Source organism: Rhinopithecus roxellana, chromosome 1 (genome assembly GCF_007565055.1).
Source record: "Rhinopithecus roxellana isolate Shanxi Qingling chromosome 1, ASM756505v1, whole genome shotgun sequence".
In the NCBI taxonomy this organism is placed as follows: Eukaryota; Metazoa; Chordata; class Mammalia; order Primates; family Cercopithecidae; genus Rhinopithecus; species Rhinopithecus roxellana.
The window spans coordinates 47,556,823-47,575,598 of NC_044549.1; the positions used below are offsets into that span (position 1 = coordinate 47,556,823).

General features: G+C 43.1%; 1 protein-coding gene and 1 pseudogene across 2 annotated transcripts in view; one reads left to right on the plus strand and one right to left on the minus strand.

Annotated features, from left to right (window-relative positions):
* CHCHD6 (coiled-coil-helix-coiled-coil-helix domain containing 6) overlaps window positions 1-18,776 on the plus strand; it is a 238,501-nt gene that overhangs the window by 60,638 nt on the left and 159,087 nt on the right. The window lies entirely within an intron of this gene.
* On the minus strand, window positions 1,753-17,480 carry LOC104675923 (annotated as a pseudogene).

Sequence of the window (18,776 nt, forward strand, 5' to 3'; positions counted from 1 at the left end):
AGAGACTTCAAGGATTCCAGGAGCACAGGTGCCTGGGCTGCGTTCCAGGAAAGAGACCTGTCCAGGAAAACGGATTAGGTCGTCGCATGGAAGCATGAGTCAGAGATAGTGGTTTTGGGGTGATTTAGACAAATTAGGTTAGTTTGGCAAAGCTCTGAAGTGGCAGAAGCTTCTCCCCTGGACTACTGATTGAACACAGAACATCTAGAGATGTGCCTGGCGTCAGACTAAGTCTTGGAGAGATGCAGGCCAGTCTGCTCCCACAGGGCCTTGGGACTGGCGGGACAGACACTGCTACGTGCCCTCCAGGGCAGGAGTCACAGTAAGGAGTGACTGGGGTGGAAAATAGCGAAATAAGCAACAACAACTCGATCATTTTTGGCATTTTAACATGGAGACAGTGACAAGTGGTAATAATAGCAAAAGAAAAAAAAAAAAACTTGAAGAGACCAATATTTAACTTTCCCATCCACCCAAGTCTCACATTTAAGTTTTATTTTCATCTGCCCCATAAGCACCACTGAATTAAAAAAACATATATATTTTAAAGCACCCAAACCAGTCCAGACCCTCTGGAAACCACGAGCCCCAGCCAGAGCTGTCGCCTCTCTTGGGTCCAGGCGAGAGGAGGGTTCCAGGAAAGGCACCTTGTAAGTCACTCAGCACAGCGAGCTTGGGCATAGGCACTTGACGGGGACGTGGGTGGCAGTCACAGCATCCGTACTGACACGCAAGGAAGGACACTCTGGTAATCCCAACTATTTGGTACCAGAGCCAAGCAAACATGACTAAAGGGAGCTGGGTCAGCAGAACGGTACCCCGAGTCTCAGCAACATGATGACCTGTGCGAGGCAGGATCCAGGCGGGGGAGAAAAGGAGACCAAAGCACAAGGCGACCAAGGCTGGTACGGAAAGAGCTGATCCTTCTTGCAAGGACTGGAGAATGCCCACTTGACTGCTGGCTGATCAATCTCTAATCGGTGACAAGGCTCAGCCCTGGTTCCACAGGGAGCCATGAAGCTGACTCAGCTGATACAAATGTTCCCACCTCTGCCCCACCCCCAAGTCCCCATGGTTCCACCATCACCTGATTTTCATTTGGACTTCTTTAACAGCTAGAGTAGATATAAATGGCTAAACACAGACCCTGAGTCCCTGTCCAGGGGGAACACAGCAGATTACAGGCAGCCAAGGGGGGAAACAGAACGACATCGGCTTAGGCCAGTCTGCAGGAAAAAGCAGGAAAGGAGGACCCGGAAGCTTCTGAAGCACGCGAGCATGATTTCGGATGGAGGCAGGCTGGAGACTTTGCCTGTCTGCTGCTGGTTCCTGTAAGGGACATTTTTTCTGATTAAATGGCGATTCCTCTTCTATGTAGCATCCGCTTGGATCACGATGCTAATTATAACTGGAAAGGGGTGTTTTGGGAGTGTTTTCAGGAGAGGAAGAAAGAAAAAACTTAAAAAAAACCTAGATTGCTCAAAGTTTCTGCCTCTTTTGTAGGAAAGGTAAGTCAACTATGAGCAAGTATTTTAATTCTACATTAAGGGGGGAAAAACATACTTTGGAAGGCGTACGAAAAAAAGGTAAACATTGGATCACTTGTAAAACGGAACCTCATGGAGTCTAAACAAAAATGCACCTTCGGTCAACTTTTGCTTTTTTAAATTCCTCGTTTGACTTCCCATCCCAGTGAACATGGAAATGACAGCTGCCACGAGAGGTGTAGACTCAGAGGAGTCTCGGGGAGCCTCAGAGGGTTCGGCAGTTGTATTCTGGGTTTCTTGATCTTCTCTTTCTTGGTCTCACTTTTGTCTCTTGCTATCACCAAGGAGTGTGAGTAGCCCATGGTGACCTTCTCTGAGAAAACGCCATCCAGAATCTTCACCTCTTGGGCTGCAGTGCAAGACTTGGGCTTATGGTCCCAATAGCCCAGTTCCCCGAAGGTCGGTGATGGGCCCCAGCTGATGGTGCTCTCGCGTTGGTGGCCACAATGATGCTGTTCTTCCTATAAGTCAGGCTCTGGATTCTGTAGCCACAGAGGTCCTGCACTGCTTTTGGGTACGTGGTAGATTCACGGGAGGTATTGGTGGCCTCCCAGAAAAACAGACCACCCACTTCACTGACGGCAAAGGACCAGGTGTAACCAGCATAGATCTGGGATGCCCCATGCCCAGGGAAGTCAAACAGCTTCACCAGGTGGAGGACCATCTCATCCTTCTGTTCTGCATGGCCCAGCCAGCCATAGCTACCAAAGCCCCAGGAGAAGACTCACTTCTGGGAGTCCAGGAACAGCGTGTGGTTAGTGCCACAGGCTACGTTTCACACAACTACATTTGGTACAAGCAGGATCTGTCTCGATGAAGATGGCCACTCACCGCGGAACCAGTCTGTAGTTGTACTCTATCTTCTGTGCCCAGGCGATGAACTTCCCATCCAAGTTGTGTCCCAGCTGACCATATTCATGGCACCCAAAGGAATAGAGGTTTCCTTTGCAGTCCATTATCATACTGAATTCAGCCCCACGGCCATTTTGGTAATTGGCTGGCCATTGTACATTATCTGTGCGGGGCTGGGGACGGCGTCTGTCTGGTTGCCAAGGCCCAGCTGCCCCATCTTATTCTCCCCAAACGCAAACACGGAGCCCATTTCCATCAAGGCCAAGGTGTGGTTCCGCCCATATGCTGCAGACACGATCACTTTGTAGCTGAGACCCTGATGAGTCTGGGAGATTCTACTCTCTTGGTGTCACCATGTCCCAGCTGCCCTTTCTCATTCCTCGATTTCCAAAGAATCTTTCCTGACTTTTCCTCCCATGCTTGTTAGGTGCTCTCTTTTCTGTTCCGACCATGATTTTGCCACCAGGCACCTGTGTGTTGTTAGTTTACCCAAAGCATTTTCTATTTTTTATTTCTATTTATTTTCAACATTTAGGTTCAGGGGTGCATGCGCAGGTTTATTATGTATGTATGTCACAATGTATTATTATGTATGTCACAGGGGTTTGGTGTACTAATAATTTCAGCACCCAGATAATAAGCCTAGTACTCAATGGGTGTTTTTTCTGATTCTCTCCCTCTTCCTACCTTCCACCCTCAAGTAGGCCCCAGAGTCTCTTGTTCCCCTCTTAGTATCCAAGTGTTTTCATTGTTTAGCTCCCACTTATAAGTGAGAACATGCAACCTTTGGTTTACTGTTACTGTGTTAGTTTGCTTAGGATAATGGCCTCCACCTCTATGTTGCCACAAAGGACATGATCTCATTCTTTTTTATGTCTGCACAGTATTCCATGGTGTACATGTACCACATTTTGTTTATCTAGTGTACCATTGATGAGTATTTAGGTTGATTCTATGTCTTTCCTATTGTGAATAGTGCTGCAGTGAACATATGTGATATGGTTTGGGTCTGTGTCCCCGCCCAAATCTCATGTTGACTCGTAATCCCCAGTGTTTGGAGGTGGGGCCTAGTGGGCAGTGATTGGATCATGGGGATGGATTTCTCATGAATGGTTTAGCACCATCCCCTTGGTGCTGTTTGTGTGATAATGAGTGAGTTTTTATGAGATCTGTTTATTTAAAAGTGTGTAGCACCTCCCCTAACCTCTCTCTCTCTCTCTCTCTCTCGCTCCTGCTTCTGCCTTCTAAGACAGCTGTTCCCCCTTTGCCTTACACCATGATTGGAAATTTCCTGAGGTCTCTGCAGAAGCAGAAGCCACTATGCTTCCTGTACAGCCATGCACAGGAAGAACTTGTTTTTCCTGTGTACCTGTTCATCCTGTACAACAGAACTGGAGCCAGTTAAACCATTTTTCTTTATAAACTACCCAGTCTCAGGTATTTCTTTATAGCAGTGCAAGAACGGACTAATACAATATGCATGCGTGTATCTTTATGGCAGAACAATTTATATTCCTTTGGATATATACCCAATAATGAGATTGCTGGATTGAATGATAGTTCAATTTTAAGTTCTTTGGGGAATCTCGCCACATTGTTTTCCACAGAAGCTGAAGTAATTTACATTCCCACAGCAGTGTCTATAAGCATTCCCTTTGCTCCACAACCTCGCCAACATCTATTATTTTTTGACTTTTTAATAATATTCTGACTGGTGTAAGATGGCAGGCATCTCATTTTGATTTTGGTTTGCATTTCTCTAATGGTTAGTGATGTTGAGCATTTTTTCATATGCTCTTTGGCTGCATGTATGTCCTTTGCCCGCTTCTTAATGGGGTTATTTTTTGCTTATTAATTTGCTTAAGTTTCTTATAGATTCTAGGTATTAGACCTCTGTCAGATGTATAGTTTGCAAATATTTTCTCCCATTTTGTAGGTTGCATGTTTACTCTGTTGATAGTTTCATTTGCTCTGCAGAAGTTCTTTAGTTTAATTAGATCCCATTTGCCAATTTTTGTTTTTGTTGCAATTGCTTTTGGTGTCTTTGTTGTGAAATATTTGCCAGGTCCTATGTTCAGAATGGTATCTCCTAAGTTATCTTCCAGTGTTTTATAGTTCTGGGTTTTACATTTAAATATTTAATCCATCTTGAGTTGATTTTGTATGTTGTGTAAGGTAGGGGTTCAGTATCACTCTTCTGCATATAGCTAACCAGTTATCACAGCACCATTTATTGAATAGGGAGTCTTTTCCTCATTTCTGGTTTCGTCAAAAATTAGATGATTCGTAGGTATGCGGCATTACTTCTGGGTTCTCTGTTCTGTTCCATTGATCTGTGTGTCTGTTTTTGTACCAATACTCTGCCATTTTGGTTACTGTAGCCCTGTAGTATAGTTTGAAGTTGGGTAACGTGATGTCTCCCGCTTTGTCCTTTTTGCTTAGGATTGCCTTGGCTATTTGGGCTCTTTTGTTCTTTCCTTTTTTAGAGATGAAGTCTCACTCTGTTGCCCAGGCTGGAGTGCAGTGGTGCAATCTCGACTCACTACAACCTCTGCCTCCCAGTTCAAACGATTCTTCTGCCTCAGTCTCCTGAGTAGCTGCGATTACCGGCCTGCACCACCACGCCTGGCTAATTATTTTTGTACTTTTGGTAGAGATGGGGTTTTGCCATGTTGGCCAGGCTAGTCCTGAACTCCTGACCTCAAGTGATCCACCCACCTCGGCCTCCCAAAGTGGTGGGATTACAGGCACGAGCCACCACACCTAGCCCGAGCTCTTTTTTGAATATGAATTCAATATGAATTTTAAAATAGTTTTTCCTAATTCTGTGAAGAATGTCATTGGTAATTTGATAGGAATAGCATTGAATCCGTAAATTGCTTTGGGTAGTGTGGCCATTTTAATGATATTAGTTTTTTGTATCCATGAGCATAGAATGTTTTTCCATTTGTTTGTGTCATCTCTGATTTCTTTGAGCCATGTTTTGTAATTTTCATTGTAGAGATTTTTTTACCTCCTTGGTTATGTGTATTCCTAGGTATTTTATTCTTTTTGTGGCTATTGTGAATGGTGTTGTGCTCTTGATTTGGCTCTTGGCTTGGATGTTGTTGGTGTATAGTAACCAATCAGTAATGCTGATTTTTGTGTGTTGTTTTTGTATCCTGAAACTTTCCTGAAGTTGTTTATCAGATCAGGGAGCTTTGGGGAGAGACTAGATGTAGAATCATGTTGTCTGCAAATAGGGATAATTTGACTTCCTCTTTTCCTGTTTGGAGGCTGTTTATTCTTTGTTTTGCCTGCTTGCTCTGGCCAGGATTTCCAATAATATGTTGAATAGAAGTGGTCAGAAAGGACATTCTTGTCTTGTGCTGGTTTTCAAGGGGAATGCTTCCAACTTTTGCCCATACAATATGATGTTGGATGTGGATTTGTCATAGATAGCTCTTATTTTCAAGTATATTCCTTCAATGCCTAAGTTATTGAGGGTTTTTAACATGAAGGCATGTTGAATTTTATGGGAATCCTTTTCTGCATCTATTGAGATGGTCATGTGGTTTTGTTTTTAGTTCAGTGAATGGGTTGAATCACATTTATTGATATGCATATGTTGAACCAACCTTGCATCCCAGGGATAAAGCCTGCTTGATCATGATGGATTAGCTTTTTTATGTGCTACTGGATTTGGTTTGCTAGTATTTTGTTTAGGATTTTTGCATCTGTGTTTATCAAGGATATTGGGCTGAAGCTTTCTCTTTTTGTTGTGTCTCTGCCAGCTTTTTGGTATCAAGATGATGCTGACCTCATTGAATGAGTTGTGGAGAAGTCCCTCCTCCTCAATTTTTTGAAATAGTTTCGGTAGGAATGGCACCAACTCTTCTTCTTTATAAATCTGGTAGAATTCAGCTGTGAATCCATTTGGTCTTGCACTTTTTTTGGTTGGTAGGGTTTTTATTACTAACTCAATTTTGGAACTTGTTATTGGTCTGTTCAGGAATTTAATTTCTTTCTGGTTTAGTCCTGGGAGGTTGTATGTGTCCAGGAATTTATCCACCTCTTCTAGATTTTCTAGTTTCTTTGCATAGAATTGTTTGTAGTAGTCTCTGATGGTTTTTTATATTTCTCTGGGGTCAGTGGTAATGTACCCTTTGTCATTTCTTTTTTTTTGAGATGGAGTCTCGCTCTGTCGCCAGACTGGAGTGCAGTGGCACGGTCTCGGCTCACTGCAACCTCTGCCTCCCAGGTTCAAGCGATTCCCCTGCCTCAGCCTCCTGAGTAGCTGGGACTACAGGCACATACCACCACACCCCGCTAATTTTTCATATTTTAGTAGAGACAGGGTTTCACCATGTTGACCAGGATGGTGTTGATCTCCTGGCTTCGTGATCCACCCATCTCAGCCTCCTAAAGTGCTGGGCTTACAGGCATGAGCCACCGCGCCTGGCCCCCTAAAGGGGGGTTCTCCTCTCTTATTTTCTTTATTAGTCTAGCTAGTTGTCTGTCTTATTAATTTTTTCAAATAACCAGCTCCTGGGTTTGTTGATTTTTTATATGGTTTTTAATGTCTCAATTTCTTTCAATTCAGCTCTGATTTTGGTTATTTCATGTCTTCTAGCTTTGGGGCTGTTTTGCTCTTGCGTCTCTAGTTCTTCTAGTTGTGATTTAGGTTGTTAATTGGGGCTCTTTCTAAGTTTTTGATGTGGGCGTCTAGTGCTATAAACCACCTTCTTAACACTGCGTTAGCTATGTCCTGACAGATTCTGGTATGTTGTATCTTTGTTCTCATTAGTTTCAAATAATTTCTTGTTTTCTTCCTTAATTTCATTACTAACCCAAAAGTCATTCCGTAGGTGCCATATGGCAATAGGAAGTTGTTTTTGGGTGGAGAGTTCTGTAGATGTATATTAGGTCCATTTGGTCAAGTGTTGAGTCCAGGTCTTAAGTGTCTTTGTTAATTGTCTGCCTCAGTGGTCTCTCTAATACTGTCAGTAGGGTGTTGAAATCTACCACTATTATTATGTGGGAATGTTAGTCTCATCATAGGTTTTTCGTTTTTTGTTTTTTTGAGGTAGAGTCTTACTCTGTTGCCCAGGCTAGAGTGTAGTGGCGCAATCTCGGCTCACTGCAAGCTCCGCCTCCTGGGTTCATGCCATTCTCCTGCCTTAGCCTCCCAAGTAGCTGGGACTACAGGTGCCCACAACCACGCCTGGCTAATTTTTTGTATTTTTAGTAGAGATGGAGTTTCACTATGTTAGCCAGGATAGTCTCAATCTCCTGACCTCGTGATCCGCCTGCCTCGGCCTCCCAAAGTGCTGGGATTACAGGTGTTGATCATAGGTCTTTAAGAACTTCCTTTATGAATTTGGGTGCTCCTGTGTTGGGTATATATACATTTAGGATAGTTAGGTCTTCTTGTTAAATTGAGCTCTTTACCATTGTGTAACACCCTTTATCTTTTTTATCTTGTTGAGTTAAAGTCCGTTTTCTCTTAGATTAGGATTACAACTCCTGCTACTTTTTGTTTTCCATTTGCTTGGTAGATTTTTCTGTATTCCTTTATTTTGAGCCTGTGGATGTCATTGCATGTGAGATGGGTCTCTTGAATACCATTGGGTTCTCTTTATCCAGCTTACCACTCTGTGCCTTTTAATGGGGTATTTAGCCCAATTACGTTCAAGGTTAGTATCGATATGTGCGAATTTGAACTTGTGATGTTATTAGCTGTTTATTCAGATTTGTTTGTGTGGTTGCTTCATAGTGTCACTGGTCTATGTTCTTTAGTATGTTTTTGTAGTGGCCAGTAAGTCTTTTCTTTCAATATTTGGTGCTCCTTTCAGAACCTCTGGTAAGGCAGTTCTGGTGGTAATGAATTCCCTCAGCATTTGCTTGTTGGAAATGGATCTCATTTCTCCTTTACTTATGAAGCTTAGTTTGGCTGGATATGAAATTCTTGGTTAGACTTTTTTTTTCTTTCTTAAAGAATGCTGAATATAGGGCCCCAATCTCTTCTGGCTTGCAGGGTTTCTGTTGAAAGATCTGCTGCTAGCCTGATGGGGTTCCCTTTGTAGGTGACCTGCCCTTTCTCTCTAACTGCCTTTAACATTTTGACCTTGGAGAATCTGATGATTATATGTCTTGGGGATGGTCTTCTTGTGTAATGTCTTGCAGGTGTTTTCTCCCTGCAGCATTTTCAAGTAACACCTGCCCTTTTCCAGCCTTAGTTCTGAGTTAGGTGAAAGGGAGAAGTACTTTGCATTAGTCCTACAGGCAACCGTCAGACACGTTAGAACAGATGCACACAATAATTTACTGAATAAGACATGCCCTGCTCCCTCTGGAACCAAGGACCAGAGTCTCACATTGGGAATGTGGCTGCAACTGAGCCATGACAGGGATAGGGCAAAGGCAAGTAAAAACACCAGACAGTTTTCCTTCTGTTTTCAAGTGGCCTTTTCTTTATTCAGCATTCACTTGCTTGTTTTAAACTTTAGACTATTTTTCAGAGCTTTGAGAAAGTTGGTTCTGACAGTTTCTGCGTTTTTTTTTTTTTTTTTTTTTTTTTTGAGACAGAGTCTCAGAGTCCCCCAGGCGGAGTGCAGTGGTGCGATCTTGGCTCACTGCAACCTCTGCCTCCCAGGTTCAAGCAATTCTCCTGCCTCAGCCTCCCAAGTAGCTGGGATTACAGGCACATACTGTCATGCCCGGCTGTTTTTTGTATTTTAGTAGAGATGGGGTTTCACTGTGTTGCCCAGGCTGGTCGTGAACACCTGAGCTCAGGCAATCCTCCTGCCTCGGCCTCCCAAAGGGCTGGGATTATAGGCGTGAGCCACTGTGCCCGGCCTCTGCATGTTTTTTGTATGTTTCTGTGGAAGGATGAGGGCTTGGAATTGCCTGTCCCACCATTTTTCCCTGCTTTGATGATTTTTATCTGAATCACTATGCTAGTGGTTATAAAATGATGATTTTATATTTCTGCAATGTCTTCTATACTTATTAGTTGGCATTCTATTTAAGAGTTTTATTTCCTGTTTATTTTGTTCATACTGATATGATTCAGATATTTTAACAGCATATTTTAAAATATGACTTATTGAGGTATAATGTATAGACAATAAAATTCACACCCTGAGTGCTCAGGTTGGTGACTTTGCTGAGTGTAACATGTCACAACCATATAATAACCACCTTAGTCAAGATACAGAGCATGTTCCTCTTCCCAAAGAGTTCTCTTATGCCCCTTTGCAAAGGCTTTTTTAAAACTTTTTTTATTTGTAAATTACAGATTTACAGGAAGTTGTAAGGATAGTAGAGAGAGAGCCCATGTATCCTTCATTATATTTCCCTCAGAGGTTAAATCTTGTGTAAATATCATACAATATCAAAACCACAAAATTGACATTGGTACAATGTATATGTGTAGTTCTGTGTCAATTTATTACTTGTAAATTCCTGGAACCAGGACTTCGTGCTCCCCACTAGGCCTCTCTTTGGTGCCACCCTGGCTGGGATGGGGAAGGGTACCTGCTTACTGCTCCCCAAGTGATCTCCACCAACAGGGAAGGCCTCACCACACTTCGGTGGTAGTCAGAAATCCACCCACCTCACTCTTCTCTGACACCCTGGCAAGGAAGGTGGGTTGAGGCATCTTGTTTTGTGAAGGTGGAAGTCCAGGGTCTCCAGTTGGCCTTTGCTGGTGGGGGTGGCAGTGCAGCTATTTCTGTGGTGTTAGGCTGGAGCAGTGTAGTTATTATCTAAACATTTTACTGTCTAAAAGTTGCTTGTCTTGCTAAGCTGCTGCTTTCCTGGTCCTTTGGCTAGAAAGAGCTGGCTTTTCTGGGCGGCGGGGGGGGGGGGGGGGCTTTCCTGGTTTATTCCTATTGGCATCTCCTCCAGCACCCAGTCTGAGATAATGAGACAAGAAGAAAACTTAGGGAACCCACTGCCGTGTCGTTCTGGGTCCCGAGACCCCTAGCCACACTGCCTTCTTCTATCCACTTTTCAGAACCTTTTTATATCTGCTTTGTGTATGTAATGTCCAGGGTTTTTAGCTGTATTTGCAGAGGCAATAAGAAGTGAATCTACTCTTGCAGTGTCTTATTTTTTGACTTAAATTTTAAAGATTTGGTTCACATTATCATCACATTTTCCTCCATAAGACAGTAATACCAGTTTATGTTCCCACCAGCAGTGTCTGAGAGTGCCTGTGGCCAACACTGAGTGCTAGCGTCCTTTTCCATCTTGTTGATCTGACAGGCAGAAATGTGTGTCAGTGGTATTAATTTTTGTTTCTTTGGTTTCAAGTAGAGATTGAATATTTTTCGTATATTTATGGGCCTGATTTTTCCCTCTCTTGTGAATTGCCTCTTCATGTCCCAAGAGAGAGAGAATTTAAAATAGAAAGTGAGGAGTAATACGTTGCTGTATCAGTTAAGGCCCAACCAGGAGAAACTACAGCAATTATTGGAGCAGAGAATTTCATATCAAGTCAGTAACTAGGTACAAGGTTGTTAACTAGGTTATTGAAAGGGTAAAAAGGGAACATTAAAGTATTATGGAGGTAGCAACCACAAGAAGCAGCTACCACCAGTTGTAGGGCTGAAGAATCAAAGGGAAGATGTTGCAGTTACTAAAACTCTAGAGGTTAAGGAAAGTCCCCATGTAACTCAGAGCTTCATGGAGGGGCACCTCTTGGCTGGGGCTTTTATCTTCAAGGGTGGGATATGATGAAGTTGCTTCTGTGGATTTTGGAAAAACTGCAGGCTGGAATCAGCGGCTGCTCCAGGGCAGAACTGATCTGGTAAAGGAGCCCTGCTGGGGTGGTGTTCCTCAGAACAAGAAGGGAGAGGAAGCAGACAGGGCACAGGTGCAGATTTCCTGTGGCTTTCCTGAGACCCTCATGAAGCCACATGGCCAAGCGGGAGTGGGATTTGCTGAGTGCCAGCCAGGCCCCGCAGTGTGGAAGACCAATGTGGAAGGTGAGCTGGGATCTGAAGTGCAAGAACATGATGATCAGCTCAGCTACCATTCCCTTAGGAGGTGTTGCCTTGGGGTGAATGTGGAGTGGGAAACATGAATTGGCTGTGCCTCTGGTTGTCTTGGGTCTTCTTTAATAGTTTCTCCTTTAATAGTTTGAACATCTTGCTACAGTGTGTTTTAGTGTGAACATTGTTTTTGGTACAACATGGCTCCTAAATTATATTTTGCATACGGATGCTATCCCGGGTACTCTATGTCACTACCTTTGTAGTATCATACAGAATTGGATATGAAGTTGTATACATGTACTTCACAGGGGAGACAGGGTTTTTCAAGAGTAGTTCTGATTATGTCTGATGCTCTCTTTACTTTAGATCCTAATCCGCCTCGCATTCTCTCAGCTTAGTAAAGTGAGGCTTCAGTTCTATTCCAGTCAAGCTAGAGACCACCATCGGTGACCGCTCCTGCACACATTCCTCTTCTGACTTCCCTGTTTGTTTGTCCTGTTTGAATTGATTCTGAATTCCTAAGGATTGGGATCATATTTATCTTATGCATAGGACCTTGAGGGCACTTAGTAGTTGCTCAACAAATATTTGTCAAATATTGATAGCAACAACAGCAATCATATTTACTTTATATAGAATCACTTAATTCTCATATCAGCTCTGAGTAGTTGTTACCATATTCAATTCTGAGGTGAATTTTTTTCTTATTGTAACATCTTTGAGTTAGGGATACATTTTATAACCAGTGACATAACATCATTTTTTTTCTTAGTGGTAATGGAATAATGGTTCATGTTATAATCGATGGTGTCTTAGATTCAATTAAATATGGTGTTATTCCCACTTTATAGGAAACTGGGGCACAAAGAGGCAAAGTGACTTGCCCCAGGCCACACTGCTAGAGAGCGCCAGAGCTGTGGGTGAAAGTCTGGCCTCTAGTTTGACGGTCTTCGTCTTCACCGTTGCCTCCCTGCCTCTCCATGCCTTTGAGCCAGCCCACCTGTCTCAGTCTGTTCCACCTTCTGTGTCTAGCTCAGACTTCACCTGCCATACCAGCCATTCTCGTCCCATGCTACTCTGCCAGTCAGCTGTCATTTCTTCTCCCCTCCCTTGAAACCCATAGCATTTCTTTTTGATACTTATTTTACCTGGTTTTCTATGTTTTTATTTAATGGATTTGCCTTTTCCAAGTTATTCAGACTTCAAATCAGCTTGTAAGGTAGAAATCATACACAGTCAAAACTACCCAGGCGTACATTTTAGGAAGACTGGTTAGGTTTGGGTTTGCAGTTCAGTACACTCAGTTTTTTCTTCTACATTAGGCAAATCACTCTTTCAGCATCAGATCAGCCCCAGATCATTAGTTACCAAATCAATAGTTATTTCAGCACCAAATCAGAACCACATGAAGTAGTCGCTTGTGTTTTGGAGCCATGTTACAGGAAAAATCCTAATCTTCAACACTGGATGAGCTTGTTAAGTGTAACAGGATACCCTCTAGGAGACACATAGAAATGAGGCAGACTGCAGGAGGCACTTCTTCTGCTTAGAAAGCGCTGCCACACTGCATACTTCCCACTCTGGGGCTCAGCCTGCATTGGCATAGGTGGCAGCAGGCACGATGAGCTCCTTTCCAAGGCATTTGCTCATTGAGAGGAATGGCAATTGTTCTCCATTTTCAAAACTTAAAGAAAACTGGTTTTATTTTAACAGCTGTATTAAGATATAATTCACTTACCATATAATTATCCCATTCAAAGTATCTAACTCAGTTATTTTAAGTATATTCATAGAGTTGTGCAACCATCACCACAATCAATTTTAGAACAGTTTTGTCACTCCCAAAAGAAACTCTCTACCGATTAGCAGTAACTCCCTATTTTCCACAACCCTTAGTCCCAGGCAACATCTAATCAACTTTGTCTCTATGGATTTTTGCATGTACTGAACATGCCATATAAATGGAATCATAGAATATGTGGTCTTTGTGACTAGCTTCTCGTGTAGCATAATGTGTTCAAGATTCATCTATGCTGTAGCATGTATTAGTACTTCATTTCCTTCTATTGCCAATATTCCATTGTATGGCTGTATCACATTTTATATATCTGTTAACCATTTGATGGATATTTGGGCTGTTCCCACTTTTTTAGCTACTATGAATAGTGCTGCTGTAAACATTTGTCTACGAGTTTTTCTGTGGACATGTTTTTATTTCTGTTGGTTATATACTTTGTAGTGGAATGGTTGAATCAAATAGTAACTGTTTAACTTTCTGAGGAATGTTTGTACTGTTTTCCAAAGTGGCTGCCTGCACCGCTTTACATTCGCACTAGTCCACCTGTGTCTGAGCAGATGATGGCTTCCCCACAGTTCTGTGGCCTTTTCCCTCGTGGTCACAAGGCATCCAGTCCTCACATCAGCACCTCAAGCAGGAAAGACACTTCTCCAGCCACTTCTGCACATGTCTCATTGGCTAGAGCTGAGACCTGTGACCATCTCAGACCCACCACCGTAAAGGAGAGTAGGATTACCGTGGTTGCACTAGATTGGGGACAACTTCCCCTGAGGCTGCCAGAAGAGCCTACCTTTCCTGAGATCAGAGGCATGAAGTAAATGCCTACAAAACTATGGCTTCATTTGCATGAAGGAAGGTAGCAGCTTTAGAGGGGAGCGGCTGCTAGGGGGCCAGTGAACAGTGTGTACCCCAGGATCTTTACAGTCAAGACAGTGGAAGAGGCCAAGACAGACATATATGCATGAGACCTCTGTAGGTCTCAGACCAGCAGGGCCATTTCTAGCACAAGAGCTAGAAGCAGTAACACTCTGATTTGGCCTGAGGCAGTGGTAGCATTGAAGTGACAATGTTCATTCTTGCCTGGTTTCATGAAGTAGAACTAGATCCCTGAAGTTTTTTCTTTAAGGGATTTTCCCCTGGAAGTGCATCCTCTAGGAGAACACTTAGTTGCAATCTGCTTGTTAGAAGACAGAGATGCATCTGCTAGCCTCCTGCCTTGTGTGTGGTTTTGGAGTCCAGTTAAGCAGCTGGGCATCAGCCAAGGGATCAGGACTGGAGCAAGGGCTGCCTTGAGTCTGTAGAAAGATGCTGATCTGGAGAAGATGCTGCTGGCAGACCTGCTTTCAGAGCCAGATGTCAGTGTCCTGTGCCCATGCTGTGAGGCCTGCATTCTCCCCGTACCCAACTCATTTCATCCATCTGCCTTTCATTCTTGCTCTTCCCTCCTTCTTTACCCTTGTCTCTCTCAACTTCATTTTCCCACTCTCTTTTTTAGCCTCTTGGTGCTGAGATCCAGAGGCCCAAAGTCTTTTTCTTTTCTTGCAGCAAACAGTATTAGGAAGCCCTTGTCTTTACCAGCAGTGAAGGGGAAAAGCCTCTGCTTGGAGGGTGGAGATTAGGGGAGGGTCTGGGAGTGTCACAGGAGAAATGAGAAACAGATGTAAGATCTGTGGCTGAGCCCAGTCAGAGGAGTTGGCGAGTGGGGAGAGGGAAAAGGAGGCTGGAATTTGGTGGTGGTAGTCATTCGTGTGTTTAATACTTTTGTGGCTTTACTGGTGTTCGTGAAGCAAACGGCTCCCAGCAAGGCAGTGAACAACAAGCCAATGATTAATTGCCCTTTTTAAATTGTAATTATGTCACTCACCAGAACCTGTGAACATTAATTCTCGATTTACAGAGTGAGTAATTGAATAATGAAGGGGCTGCCTGTTTGTTGTGCTGTGTTCTTACTCTTGCATTTCTACAGTGCCAGGCCCTTCTGTCTCTCCTAGTCTTTGGATGTTGCCCACTTCCCTGTTGGTTTTAGCGCCTGTTCTGGCCTCTGACTGCGAGCTGTCTGACATGACATTTCATTGATGGTGAGTAAGGCCCAGAGCGATGTCATATGCTCTAGAGAAAGGGAGGCTAGCCGTTTCTGTTTCCAATCCGATGCTGCCTTTCATTAAATTTCTTCAACGAAAGCCTGCTCTGCCTAACTCAAGCAAAATAATGTGAATTTACTACAAGGATGCAGGGAAGCTCACAGAAGCAAAGGGAAAGTTGAAGAAGCAGGCCTTAGAAGAAGAGAGCTAGACCCAGGGTCCAGGGTGGGGGCACCAGTAGGCAGGTCCTCCCTGCAGGCACCACTCTAGAATGAATCAGCTCCAGCATTTCCAGTCTGCCATTTCACGCTTGATTGCTTCAAATTCCTGAGCAAGTCACACCCTTGGCAGTGGCCGGTGGAGCACTTTGACTGTCTTGCCAGGAATCAGGAATGCACACATTGTGGGAGGGAACAGTCATTCCTCCCTCCACCCCCAAAACACACATAATCAACAGGCTATTACCAGAAGGGGGAATGGATGCTGAGCAGGCAGATGATTTTTGTATATGGCGTAAGGTAGGGGTTCAGTATCAATCTTCTGCATATGGCTGGTCAGTTAGTCCAGTACCATTTATTGAATAGGGAGTCATTTCCCCATTGATTATTAACTATAGTCACCATTCTATACATTAGATATCCAGAACTAAATTCATCTTATGTGTGAAAGTTTGTACTCTTTGACGTACCTCTCCCCTACCCCATAACCTTTGGCAACCACGCTTTGTTTCTCTAAGTTCTACATGTAAGTGAGATCATGTAGTATTTGTCTTTCTGAAATATGCTTATTTCACCTAGCATAATGTCATATGATCATGTCAATAGCTGCGGAAAGCATTTGACAAAATTCAACATCCTTTCATGATAAAAATTGTCAGCTTTCAGTATAGAAGAAATGTTCCTTAGTATACAAAGGCTACATATGACAAGCCCACAGCTAATGTTATACTGAATGGTGAAAGACTGAAAGCTTTTTCTGTAAGATCAGAAACAAGGGTGCCCACTCTTGCCACTTCTATTCAATATAGGACTCAAAGTTCTAGCCAGAGCAGTTAGGCAAGAAAATGAAATAGAAAGCATCCAAATCAGAAAAGAAGAAGTTAATTGTCTCTGTTTGCAAATGAAGTGGTCTTATATATAGAAGTTCCTAAAAACTTCATGAAAAAACTGTTAGAAGTGTAAAGTTGCAGGAAACAATATCAACATGGAAATATCAATTGCATTTCTATATACTAATAATGACCTACCTGAAAAAGAAATTAAGAAAACAATCCCATTTACATAGCATCAACTTTAGGTTTTGAGATGTTTTTCCATTAGTGAGGCTACTTGTTTTGGAGCCTCAGAGGACTTTTTGATCAGCAGCTGTGATCTGTAAGGTAGAGGACTGCATGAGAGGTGCAGCAGCTTGGGGCCATGATCAGGCATGCAGGCCTGCCATTTTATGTGGTGGCAGGGGGGCCTGGTAAACACTGGGATTAAATTCATGAGATTGTCCTTGTTAAGGAACTTGGATCAGAAAGAGATAAGTAATTCAATACTTTTGGGGGAGGGTTAAGAGGGCACTCTTAATGTGAATAGGGGAGAATCTGTTTGAACCTTTTTTTATATCCCTGCCGCACTCATTTTTCTATTGACCTGTCCTGGGAGACACTATGCCTTGTACATGGAGAACTCTTGAGAGCTGCCTGCAGGTAGCTTTCTGTGATAGTTAGTGGATGTGCTTGCCACAAATAGGATGGGCAGGAATCTATTTCACACCCCCCACTGCCTCTTGGTTTTCTGTTCCCCAGTGGTGCCCATCTTTATTCTCCATAAGAAACCCAGGCTTCTAACAACATCTTGAACAACAAAAGTTCTCTCTGACCATAGTTCCACTGCTTTGCTCTTCCTGCTCTCTTTCCTATTGAACTTTCTCTTTCCTTTCAATGCATTCTGAAAACTTCCCTGTTCTCTCAGCCCAGCAGCCTCTTCCTCTTTCCTTTGTCTTCCTACCCAGGGCAGACCCCCTTGTCAGTCATTGTGGATTTCACTCTCCTCCCGCTAGCACTCATTATACATAATATCTGCCCCCACTGCCTTGCTGCTGCTTTTTGCCCCCAAACTGTGGAATGTGGCTGGAGAAAGCTTTGGTGCTAATTTGCAGACTACTTGGTGTACTTCACACAGAACTGCCCAGCCTCGGTGCTGCTCAGCAGCAGCACCGTCCCACCCTCACTCATGCCCCATATAATTTTCTCACAGAAACTTTTCACACATTTCCCTGTTCAGGCATCCCCCAGTGTCAGCAGATACCACTGCCTCTCAGTTCATGGAAGAAAAAAGGGGCCAAATAATCCGACCCCTCCTTCCCCAGTTTCACCCTTTCACATTAGTGTCTGTCTCTTCACTCACTATTTTCCTTTCGTACTTGTGATCCTCACTGGATTTTGAGAGGTTTTTCTTGGACCTTTATATATCAATTGTCATTCCTTTTGCTTATATTTTTCATTTTCCCCTCTCTATTGATTCCTTTTCCTTAGCTTATGTATTTTCCCAGGATTCTCAAAGTACTTTATGTATTTATTTTTTTTCCTGCCTCCAGTGGTTTAGAAGCTGTATTCTTCTATTCTTCTTGTGATTATACTTACATATTTACAAAGGTGTTTAATTCCCATGTTTTCTTCACCCAGTTTTTCTCCAGTAATGTCATCTTGCACAACTTGCACAGCCATAGTACAGAGTTTCTCAGCCGCAGCTCTGTTGACATTTTGGGTTGGATGCTTCTTTGTTGTGTGGCTGGCGGGTGGTGACTGTCCTTTGCATTATAGAAAGTTTAGCAGAATCCCTGGCCTCTACTCACTAGAAACCAATAACACTCTTCTAGGTGTGCCAACCAAAACAATCTCCAGATGTTTCCAAATCTCCTGTAGGCAGCAAAATCACCCTGATGGGGGGTAGGGGCGGGGGAGAAAAATCACCCTAGTTGGAAACTACTCTGTGTTAGTTTTCTATTACTGCTGTAACAGATTACCAGTTGGTGGCTTAAAACACATGAACATTTTATCTTCTAGCTCTCAGAAATGTGACAGTCACTCTAGCTCCCATAGGCAAGGGAGGGCATAACACAATCGTGTGAATAAAAGAAGGGGATCTTTGGGAGCTGCTTGTCACTAATGCTGTACGTTTCCCTCTAAGCTATGCTTTAGCTACAGCTCATAGTTTTTTTTTGTTTCTTTGTAAAATTTACATAATATAAAAAACCATCTTAAACATTTTAAAGTATACAATTAACTAGCATTAAGTACACTCACCATGTTTTACAGCCATATCACTATGCATTTCCAGATTTTTTCATGATCCTAAACTCTGTATCCATTAAATAATAACTGTCCCCAATTAAATAATAAATGTCCCCATTTTTCCTCCCCCCATCCCGTGGTAACTTTCACTTTCTGTTTCTTTTCTTTTCTTTTTTTTTTTTGAGACAGAGTTTTGCTCTTGTTGCCTGGGCTGGAGTGCAGTGGCACGATCTTGGC